Source organism: Lissotriton vulgaris, chromosome 4_2 (genome assembly GCF_964263255.1).
Source record: "Lissotriton vulgaris chromosome 4_2, aLisVul1.2, whole genome shotgun sequence".
NCBI classification, from domain to species: domain Eukaryota; kingdom Metazoa; phylum Chordata; class Amphibia; order Caudata; family Salamandridae; genus Lissotriton; species Lissotriton vulgaris.
This window is the reverse complement of record NC_141692.1, coordinates 10,980,684-10,992,726: the sequence shown is the minus strand read 5'-3', so window position 1 is coordinate 10,992,726 and position 12,043 is coordinate 10,980,684. Positions and strand designations below refer to the sequence as shown.

Below are 12,043 nucleotides of genomic sequence, written 5' to 3'. Positions count from 1 at the left end.
ACACTGCTCCACAAACAGGGCCAATATCACAAAACGCTTCCCAAGGCTAGGCCCCTGGAACACTGCACTACACACAGGGCCAACACCACAACCCCTCACAAAGAGGCTGGCCCCTGGAACACTGCACTACACACAGGGCCAACACCACAAACCCCAGCGAGTGTTTGGGCCCTGGAACACTGACCAACCCACAGGGGCAACACCACAAATCTCAGCCAGAGGCAGGGTCCTGGAACACTGCACCACAACCAGGGCCAATACCACAAACGCCAGACAAAGGGTGGACCCTGGAACACTGCACCACACACAGGGACAACCCTCTTTGTCCATAGTCAGAGTGGCTAGGCTCAGAACTATCCATGTGGTTTCCTCTCTCCGCTAGTAGTTCGTATCTGCAAGTGCTGGTTTTTGTTTATCCAGTTCTACTACATTCCAGTCATGCGCAGCTCACACCGCTCTGCACTACTTGGAGTAATATTGCTGAACGGAGCCCAGCACCACTTGTTGCAGTCATGGCGGCTGCAGACCCCAGGGCCGTGCTGTTAGAAGAAGCCACCTGCTCCATCTGTAAGGACCTGTACACTGACCCTGTGACCTTGGACTGCGGACACAACTTCTGCCTCTCCTGCTTTAACACATTTAAGAGTAAGGAGGACCTGGAGAAAGCCTGCCCGGAATGCAAGCAGCGCTTTGACCTCGAAAAGGAAATGAAACCAAATAAGAGATTAGCAAACATAGTGGAGGCACTGAAGAAACTGCAGATACCACCAGAAAGTCTGTGTGAGGAGCACGGGGAGAGGCTGCAGCTCTTCTGTGAAACCGATGGGGAGCGCCTGTGTGTGCTCTGTATGGGGTCCGGGGCACACAGTGAGCACCGTGTGACCCTTGTGAAGAAAGAAGAGCAGGAGTGCAAGGTAAGAGCATTTGGAAACACTCGGGGGGTTGTGTGCTTTACTAATACACATAACATAAAGTTGTGGTCCTTTTTGCACACTTGCTTAATGTTCACTAAAGAATTAGCAATTCACTGTCACACATATTTTAAATGCACTGCTATTTACCTATCCAGTATTGTACATGACACAGCTTAGCTCAAACATCCTAAAAAATGTCACCTCAAAAAAAGTCACCTCATTCTGAAGTACACTCAACAAAGCCATTAGTGTAGCCTTTTTCTCGAGAATCTTGTGTCAGACTCAGATGGTGTTCTCTGGGGCGTATTTCTGGCACCAGCATAACTCACTCCCAAGTGATCTACTGCAGCTTCAACAGAGAGCTCTAATGAAATGCTAGAGAGATAACATTCTGTAATCAGGATATAAGTAAGGTGTTTCTGGCAACATTTTGTTGGAACTTTAACTGCTGAATTTATATAGCATTTCACTTGGAACAAACTGTAAATAAGCATGGAGCAGGCCCCGTGAATTTTGGGTATTTTGTAGTGAACCAGCGCGGCTCTCTAAAAACCTTTAATACTCAATTCACTTAACCCAGATGCAACCACTATTTACTCATCGGTGGCACCCATGACATTGCGAGTCACACACGCACACACATTACATCTGAATCAGTGACAAAGAGGTAGAGCTGCTGGTTAACAAGTACCTAGGATTTATATTATATACATTATACACATTTGCTGTATTCTATATATACTAACATGTTACCTGGAAAAACCCTACACCAAGGCACTCCGCTATTTGGTGAATAGATCATCTAGTAGAAGTTAGTTGATGGAGATCAAGACTAGCTTAATCATAATAATTTCTATAACATTAACATTTTTATTCTGTCATGACATTTAAAATAAAATAAAACACAACTCGAATTTAAACTTTAATATTTAGCTTTATCTATTCATTTAGGAAACTGAATTTTAGTTTATTTAGACCAGCGAGAATTTAGCATTTATTTAATTCATGTTGAAAGAAAAAAATGAAATTAGAAATCATATTACCTAGCTCCGTTACAAAGAAATAACAAGTTGCACGCTCTCAATCGGCCTCTCTATTCTCCTCAACACCTCATAACAAAATATCTGCATTCAGCCATCTTCATTGCTCCAAAAATGAAAGTCCAAAAATATTTCGAAGTCTCTAGCACCATAAAATAGTTCAATCTGACAGCATGTCGTGGTGCAAATTAATTCCAAGTAGCAAGCTTTTTTACCCTTGTCAAACAAGATCTTTTATACCCTTTTTCACTAACTATCTGACTAAAATTGAAACTTTTAGGGTCCATAGTTAGGTCTGATTGGTCCATTAGTGGGGTGACAACAATCCCCTCATCCATTTTTGGCAGAGCCGGTTTTCACACTTTCCCATGGATGTCATCACCGTTTAAACTTGTCACTTATTGCTTTTGAAATGTTATCTTCTGATTCTTCTGTTTCCCACAGTCTCAGATGCAAATAACTTTTTGGCATCCTCTTACACTTTAGGCCAAGCTGACCTTGACATTGTTTGCTCAGTGTAGGAGGCACACTGCTGATTCAACCATTTCTTTTGTGCGCATGCGTAGAGGCTCTTTCTTTCAGGCCAATGCTAACACTGCAGTCAGCAGCCATTTTCAGCGCCCAAGCCACGTAGGCCTCAATGAGAACTAGTGCGAAAACAAACACAGTAAATGTTAGAATTTTAGAATTATAGTTTTTTCTGTTAACCTCCCACCACTCTAATATTCCCTATTAGTAAGTTACATAGCAGAAGTATACATATAGCTTTATTTACTTACCAAAGGCATTTATTTTCTTTTTTCCACGATAAGACATACACATTTTATAAAAGCAAAACAAACATGCTGTTTTTGTATTATGGTACAAAAGGGGGTGGTGATGGACGAAGCATCTAAATCAAACAAACACTCACAGCCAGTCAAAAGATCTGGGTTTAATCCATCACCGTTCTTAGCCCACTCTGTCACCCAAGTTCAGACATGGCTATATGCAAATCAGTCTGACTCTGTGCCTCATGGGAACAGTCCAGCCCGAACTACAAACCATGTCTTCCCTGGACCGGAAACAAGCTTTCAAGGACCGGTTTCTGGTATTCCAGCCGTCTTCAGCCCGGCTTGCTTGAATCCAGTGGCAAAGTGAGCAAGGGACTCACATCTGAGCATACCCTGCCACACTTAAGGCGGCCAAAAACGGTCCAAAAGGGGTGGTGATGGACGGAGCATCTGAATCAATCAAACACTCACACCCAGTCAAAAGATCTGGGTTTAATCCATCACCGTTCTTTAGCCCACTCTGCCACCCCAGTTCAGACATGGCTATATGCAAATCAGTCTGACCCTGTGCCTCATGGGAACAGTCCAGCCTGAACTGCCATGCCATGTCTTTCATGGCCCGGAAACAAGCTTGTAATTTATGATCTAATTCATCAAGTTCAATTTCACCCATTCAACGTTCTCTCTAAATTTGTTTTTCTGTATTTCCTTTTAATCTTATTTTAGCTCTGTTTCTTCTAATACAAAGGAGTGTCAGAGGGTATAACTAGTCTATGTATGGGTCATTAAACTAACAGAACAATGTCAACTCATCTAACCATAATAAAAAGAAGAATTGTTGGATACCAGTGATCACTTACAGGTTATCCATCAGTCACCACACGGAACCGCCCTTCATCATTTGGCATTCCTGTTGTTCACAATCATTGGTACGTCACTGGCTCAGACAAGGAGAGGTCAGATGGTATAACCTCCCGAGAGCCAAGTGGCGGCCAAACAGTGGTAGAGTGTCACAAACTACCCATCAATTCGTTTGGTGGGTGACTGATTTGCAGTGCTGTGAAAAGGGGTGTGTGGAAAGGGTGAGTGAAGATATATAAAATTGGGTGAGTGAGCAGAAATAAGAAAACTTTATTAGGTTCTATGCTCGCTCCGCCAACATTAAAAAGCAGCATAGGTAGTTTTAACAAATATCTACCCTGATATTAGATTGGTCAACATGTTTCAGCAAACTACTAGGGACTATCGAGTCCATTGCTTTCATCAGGACCGGTAAACGTATAGATGCTACTGCAAAAAGTGAAGTGAAGTGATAAAATGAATTAATAGTGACTCAATACTTATATTTCTTACAACATGAAAAAAGATCACCTGATCTGTGAGGTGTATTCTTTAGTTTGTAGAGAGTATGTTCGTCACTATGAGGGAGAGAAGAGAAAGACACAGACTAATACATGAATAATGACCACTTACATACGGATAAAGCATCATGGTATGTTGCACATTGAGCTAATGAACAAGTGTGAAGTTCACACATTGGTCTCATTGATATTACAAATTAGGACATAAAAATATGTCGTTCAATAACTCCCTCTTACCATGATAGTAGGAGTAGATGGCTCCACCCCGCCTGGCAACGGCTCAGGGCTCGAGGGAAGCACGTCATGAGGTACACCTCTCCTACGCTCATGACGAGCTGAGCTCGTCATGAACGCATAGGTTTCCGTTTGCGGTTAGCGCACAGCGGAAATATGCGCCGCATCGATGAGGTTAAACACATTCTACACCATCTACATATTATCTCACACTCTACACCATCTACATATTATCCCACACTTGAATGAATTATTAGTAGGCATTATTTTTTTTTACCACTAGCAATGTCTCTTTGCTACTTACAATGTCTCTTTACCACGCTCCCACACAAAAATATGTGTCCATTTGAAATATGTATGCTTTAAAAAGTATTTTCTCTGTTATTCCAATTGGCCAATTCTTTAGTGGTGGGCAGAAGTCGGTAAAGGAACATACGCGGAGAGGCACAGAGATTGAACCAATCTCCGTGTCTCTCTGCATATTTCCGTTACGTGACGCCCGCCCGATGCCTGACGCCTGCCCGCCTCCGGCCCGCCTCCTGCCCGCAATATTAAACAATATTAATGCCTAAAATATGATTTTAAAAACGTACCTTATTGCGGGATCATCTTCCTTCTCCATCTAGCCTTCTTCTTGAAACTGCACATGCGCAAGAGCGTGCGCATGCGCATTCCGGGAGCATTCCTTGCCAGGAATGCGCATGTGAAGACTCCCACTCATTCGCAGTTTCAAGAAGATAAGGTAAGTGTTATTTAAATCTTATTTTAGGCTTTAATGTTGTTTAACCTTTTGCTCACTGGTTTATTTGTTTTTCCAAGCCCCTTTTTTTGAACTTTTTAATAAAATGCTTTCTCCATCACTTTCATCAGACTCTGTTCCAGATTTATCTTTACTTCCTCTTATTTTAAACTTTATTGTTTCAAATTCAGTTTTTGAATATAGTTCTTTCTCAGTCAATTCAGCTCTTTTGCAAGGAATTTCTTTATAACAGGTACTTAAAATTTCACCCTCATCGCAAGTTATTTCTTTTTCTCCAGTTTCAAGATCAATATTCCTCTTTTCGGGACTTTCTTCTTGACTTTTAGAACTTTTTCTTTTACCAGTTTTGCTCTGTCCTTTTTCAATGTCCAAACTGGTTTCTCCTTTTTCCAGATATCGACTTACCGGTCGATCTTCAGAATCTAGAATTTCAATTATGTTTGTCTTTGCTTCTGATGCTGAACTTATATCTGATATTTCCAGATGTTGCATCACAGGTCGATCTTTCTTATCTGGAACTTTTTTAACAGTTTCCTCTGCATCAGAATCTGAAGTAGACTCTGCTTCTTGCAATTGTGGATTCTCACGCCCTGGCACACGTATTGTATGGCTGGCGTGCACCCACCTCTTAACACTAGCACATTTCACTGCTGTTGTGCTGACCAGAATCACTTGCCTCGGCTTATCCCACCTAAGAACCAAACAGTGTACATTTATTTGTATCCAATCTCCAGGACATAAATCATAAGTTGGATTTTTCTCTTTTGTACATGCATCACTTCCAACCTGGTGAAACACATAATCAACTGTGTCAGAAAGTCCTCGACATGAATCCAGTATGATATCATCATTTATGGTTAGCAATTTGTTGACGGGTACAAATGCTTGTCTCATTACTCTTCCCATCAGTATTTCATGTGGATGTAAACCAGTCTTTCTGTCTCGAATGCTTTTTAAGGTCATTAAAACAAGTGGCAAAGCATCAGGCCATTTCAATTCAGTTGCTAGACACATTTTCCCAAGTCTGTTTTTAATGCAATTTCTGTTGAATATCCAATGCCTCACAGATTAATTGTATTAATTCATTCTGGAAGTGTCTTCCTCTATCTGATTCAATTGTTACGAGAAATCCAATTCTCTGAATCACTTCTCGTAATAAAAGTTTTGCAACAGTCACTGCATTACTTCATCGTATGGGGAAAGCCTCAACACATCTTGAGAATAGACAGATGATCGCTATCACATAACTCAACTTATTGCATGGAGGCATCTCAATAAAATCCAATTGCATTCGTGTAAAAGGACCACTATCCCGTCCTATGGTTTCCGAGCTCACAACAGTTTTTCTTCCTGGATTCAATTGTTGACAAACCAAACAACATTGGCACAAACTTTCAGCTATTATTCAAAACTACGGATTCTACCAAGTTTGCTTGTGTAGTGTAGTTCCTATTTTCCCTATAGGCCCTGCGCATTGGAATAACATAAAGAGCAGTGAAGACGTAGAAGTGCGGTCTTCCAGGTCTCTACTGACTATGCTAAACTTAATTGGGTTTGTACCAACTAGCTCAGAGGTCACTGGAAACTTTCTTGACTGAATAGGAAGTGATCAGCTCCCCTGGCTCAGACAAGAAGGGATTCAGTTTTCCAACAACCGCATAAACATGACAACTTTGCTCCTTAGAATAAGAGTCAATCTCAAGAGTTGTGTGAAACAATAGACAGCTATTTCACTCAGTCAGTTGTGCAGATTAGTTTCACAAGGATGCAGAGAATAGAGAGACGGGCGTTTTCAATAAAAGGTATTATTTATTGAACAGTCTTTAATCTCATACAAAAGAAATGAATTGCCACAATTGCAAGACTTGTTATTATAAAAAGTGCGTACAGTAAAAGGAGGATTGCAAAATAATACTGTAAAAGCATTGATATGGTTTCTTAGCCATACAATGGTTAAAATGAATAAACATTCATATGTACATTTAGCTAACGTCCTCAACTGGTGCTTCTAACTACGCCTACCCCAGTGTACCTGACCTAAGCCTAATAACATGGAAGGGAGTAAGTAAGTAGCAGTTTAAGTTAAGTTGGTTTTGCCAAGAGTTTGCTTTAAGAATTCTCTCTAAGGGTTTAGTCAACACTGTACCTCTGGAATAGAATGTTGGAGGTCTGGTATCTCCTCTCAGGACTCGATATCCCAGTTACCCGCAAGGGAAGGCTGGAAACGCCGGAGCTGGATTTTCTCGGCAGGAGAAAAGACAGCGTCTTTCTCAGCGCGTCAAGGAGGAGGAGGGGCAGCATCCGTGGGCTTCTCGCATCTGCTGGGCTCTGCAAGGGACAGCTTTTCTGCTCCTATATTCACCACCACCGCTGTGTTTGCTTAAGGCAACGTTGGTAATATTTATACCTGGAAGGTGCCTTGTTTGACGTAAGTTTTTGGACATAAGACGTCAATAAAGATGTCACTAAGAACCGGTCGTTCTTACAGTGCTCATTAGAGTTCTATTACTAATCAAAACATAGCAAGCTGGGCTTTCCCATGTTGCTGGGGGTTTTATCTGTTGAAAGAACTCGGTGTGTTATCTAGGAGTCTAAGATAGTGGCTTCTGGTGTGTCATATACTGTAATGAGCTGCAGAGGCGAGTTTCTTAAATATGGCTCTGATCGTTTATGCCATTATAGGGGTATGGATGGATTATAGCTGTATTGGGGCATAAGGTCACAATATTGATCGGGGTCCTAGATAGAACTCGACACCCACTCCACGAATTTATGTCCATCAAATTACTAAAAACTAAATCAATAAGATGCGCGTGTAATACTTCCCACCCCAAAATACATATTGCATTTGAAATGGTGTATTTGAAATACATGAAAATATAGGTACTGTACGTCTTTAAGCATAGAAATCATTCAAAAATTATAGCATATGTAATCAGTTGAACGATTTTGCGAAAAAATTACACATGAAATATATCTTTATACAGAAAAGAAGGGCGAGATTATTTCATCACATATAAATGCATTTGCTGTAAAATGTTGCTAGAGGCTGAGGTAAAGGTATTTTGTCCCTAGATTTACTAAAAATAGAAGTTCTGCTCTTTATGAATAGTTCTACTTTAAGCAAAGGTTTTCGTGCCAGAAAAAGGTAAATATTTTGAAAAAGTGTTCAATTCCCCCCCCAAAAAAATTCATGGTGAACGGGGAATAGAGTTCCAAACGCTTTTTAGTAGTTTTTGTTGATCAAAACTCAAAGCCGAATTCAGAGTTCAGGGGAACGCTGTGCGCCGGAATGCATTTTCCAAAAAATCATTGTTGTTGTTCAGGGGAGACAGTTCGACCAAGGTCGATAATGCTGTAACTTGGCAGGTGTGAGAATGATTGCTATCATCGATGTTTGGATCAGCAATGCTCACAGAAGGCCATACCTGGGTGATGTTGCTTTCATGTATCGCTTCACTGCCGCCACCTAGTCGTAGCACAGGAGTCTCAATGAATGCCGTATCAGGATGGGTAGCCGCTGGGGACAAGACGATGCGTGAGCCGTTACAGGACTTAGCAAAGTTTCGATATCCATTGGTACCGCTGATGGTAGTGCAAGACAGGTGTCTAACACGCATTCTTCGCCGCATAGCATACATCGAAGCACAGGTAAGATGCAGGTCTGCCATATAGGTCTGAATGAAAGAAACCAGGTCATGTTCAGATCTCTCAGCCTGGCCAATCCAAGGACTCTAGTTATGCGGTCCCGGTAGCGTACTGCTAGGATCGTTCCTTCCATCCTTGCCGGAGTCATGTCTTTGTTTTGGCTTGCCATATCGGAGCAGGAGGGTCAAAAATAAAATGCCTGCTACAAGTCCCAAAGTTAGGGGTATGTCGCCAAAGACTGAATGGGCAAAATTAGGAATAATTCCTAGGATTGCTTTGAATGGTGTTAACAGTCCCAAAAAAATCGTCTTAAATACGCCTGAGATACCTACGGCATCTGACATATTTAGAATTTGGCTAAGCATTTATGTGAAATGCACGGGGCAATTTGTTGATAAAAGGTCATCTATCTCCGATATTGTCCTTGCAACTTGGAGATCATACGTCTCTTTTGATGACGTTATGGGCACAGTTCTCTGTAAAAGCACAGACTTCATTCTGCTTAAAGTATCAATTCGTATAGAAGAGACATTCAAAGGTGGCCAAATCGGTGTCTCGGAATCTTAAGGGCTGTTTGGAAACAATGCTTGCATACAGCAAGTGACCATGGAAGTTACGCCTACGAGATATGCTTTCCCTGGCATCAAGCCACAACAGCTGTGATCCGTTATTAGAATGTAACTCCCGTTAGAGAGTTGCTTAAAGAAAGGCTCTATCTGTGTTGCAGGACGCGTGCAGCGGACTCGCCGGACCTACGCCGGAGTCACGCCTGAGTCCAGCCCGTCTGCGCCCGTCCGTGCCTCGGACGGGCCGTCGGGCTGGACCGCAGCAGGTGAGGACAGGATAGAAAATTATAGCAGAGAGGCACTACTCGCCCTACGGCCAGCTTACAATGATTGTCACAGATTAGACCCCGCCTCAGGGACTGGCCCAGAGTCCTGCCTACACTGTGGCCATACTTTCCTTTGGCCACAGATTATTCCCAGACCTGCTTTAAATGATACTTTTAAAGGAGGTCTTCTTAATGCTAGGTCTCTACCTAGACACGCCCAGCATGTCTTCGATCTATTGGTTGAGGACAACTTGGACTGTTTATTTATTACGGAGACATGGCTAAATCTGTGCTGTGTCCCAGATATGGTACACTCCTTGCCACCAGGTTTCAGTATGCAAAGGAGAGACAGAGGAGGAGATAAACGAGGAGGAGGAATAGCTATAATTCACAAGGAGGCATATATATGTTCGGTGATTGAACTCCCTGAATTAAAGGAGGCGGAGGGGATGGGTTTTTGCATTAAAATCAGCGAGACCATGACATTTGCGGGGGCCCTCATTTACCGACCACCTGGTACATGTAAAGACTTCCTGGAAAATATAGGAGAGGCACTGAGTCCTCTGGTGCTCAGATACTCCAACTTTACACTATTGGGAGATGTGAATATACACTTGGAGTCTACCACCGATACCGCAGCTGTCTCTTTTAAAGAATTAATGGAAGTCCTCGGACTAGAGATTGGGACAGTTCAAGCTACCCATGACGCAGGTCATGCCCTTGACTGCATAGCTACCAATCTGCAATCGCTTAAGACAAACTTCCCAATACCCCAAACATGGACAGACCATGCTCTAGTACCATTCATGTTCCCCTTTCAGAGCCCTAAGGAATGTAACAATAAGGTTAAGTACGACCAGGCTGACCTACAAGAATGGAGGGCCTTAATGGCAAATCCAAATCTCATTGAGATGGCTAGAGTTTGTAAGCCTACCGGGTCAGGCTCAGGGTTTTCAGACCCCAGCACTTTCAGAGAATGGATGGTTGAATTAAAAAATATGACAGGGCGGCCAAACAGGACTCGAAAACAGAATACTAAGAAAAAATCAGCTCCATGGTACAATCAAGAATTAAAAATAGCACAGGGGGAGCTCCGTAGAGCAGAACGCAGATGGAGAAAAAACTATAGCACGGAAGAGCGGGGTAAATATAAAAGGGCTATAAGCACCTACCATGCGCGAATTAAATCAACAAAAAGGAAATTCTACGAATCTGCCATAGTTGCTGCAAAAAACAAACAAAAATGTATTTTTAACATTGTAAATGATTTTAATAAACCCACATTTTTAACACAGGAAATTCCACCCTCAAAAGACCTCTGCGAAAATATAGCTGATTATTTTGAGGACAAAGTACAGGGTCTAACCAAAGATTTTGAAATTCCTTCTCTGGAACCCAGTAGAGAAAGTGGAAGTGCTGATGAAATTGTGAACCAGTTAGCAACATTCCGCCCAATTAGCCTGGAAGAAACAAGGCAGTCAATCCTAACCACAAAATCTGGGTCCCCATTTGACCCCTGTCCCATAAGACTCCTGCATCTCATGGTAGATGAAGTAAACCCTATGATTAACGAAATCGTAAATCATTCACTTTCCACGGCCAATGTGCCACTGGAATGGAAACTTGCGGCAGTGAAACCCTTACAGAAAAAACCCCTTCCTGACCCTGCGACTCTTTCCAATCTGCGACCTATCTCACTTCTTCCAGCATTATGTAAGATCACTGAATCACTGGTTAACAAACAGCTGACCATGTTCTTAGAAGTTAACGAAATATGGCATCCCAATCAGGCGGGGTTTAGAGCCCAGCATTCAACAGAATCGGCTCTACTGTACACGACAGACACCATTCGTACTGCCCTAGACCAAGGAAAGAAGGCCGTCCTGATTTTTTTAGACCTGTCAGCGGCCTTCGACACGGTCTCTCATGCCATCCTATTAGATCGGCTAAAAACATCGGGCGTGAAGGGGACGGTACTAGAGTGGTTGGAAAACTACCTAAGGGACAGGAGACAGGTGATAACCCTGGGGGAATTTACCTCCACGGAAAAACATCAGACGATGGGAGTACCCCAGGGGTCCAGCCTCAGCCCGACATTATTCAATGTCTACACTGCGCCTCTGATTAAACTAATATCATCTTTTGGCATAGAGGTAGTAGCATATGCCGATGATACGCAGTTAATACTGGTTACGGATAGGGACAACCAGTCATGGGAAGAAACATTCAAGGAATGTTTAACTGCCACCTTTGATTGGATGCGGAAGAATCACCTAAAATGTAATACAGGAAAAACAGAGATCATTCCGCTAGGCCCAAATAATGACTTTATTCCCAGGCAATGGTGGCCAGAAAGGGCAGAAATACCGCCTCATACAACCATAGTTGCTCGGAACCTGGGGGTCACGTTTGATTCCAATCTCGCCTTCAAGCAGCAGGCAATAAAAGTGGCAGGAATGTGCTTTGGCTTAATCAAAAGCC

The 12,043-nt window shown here is 42.5% G+C and overlaps 1 pseudogene; it reads left to right on the top strand.

Annotated features, from left to right (window-relative positions):
* The first annotated feature begins 512 nt into the window (after nucleotides 1-512).
* The window catches only part of LOC147718122 (GTPase IMAP family member 1-like), a 157,670-nt pseudogene continuing 146,139 nt past the window's right edge, over nucleotides 513-12,043 (top strand).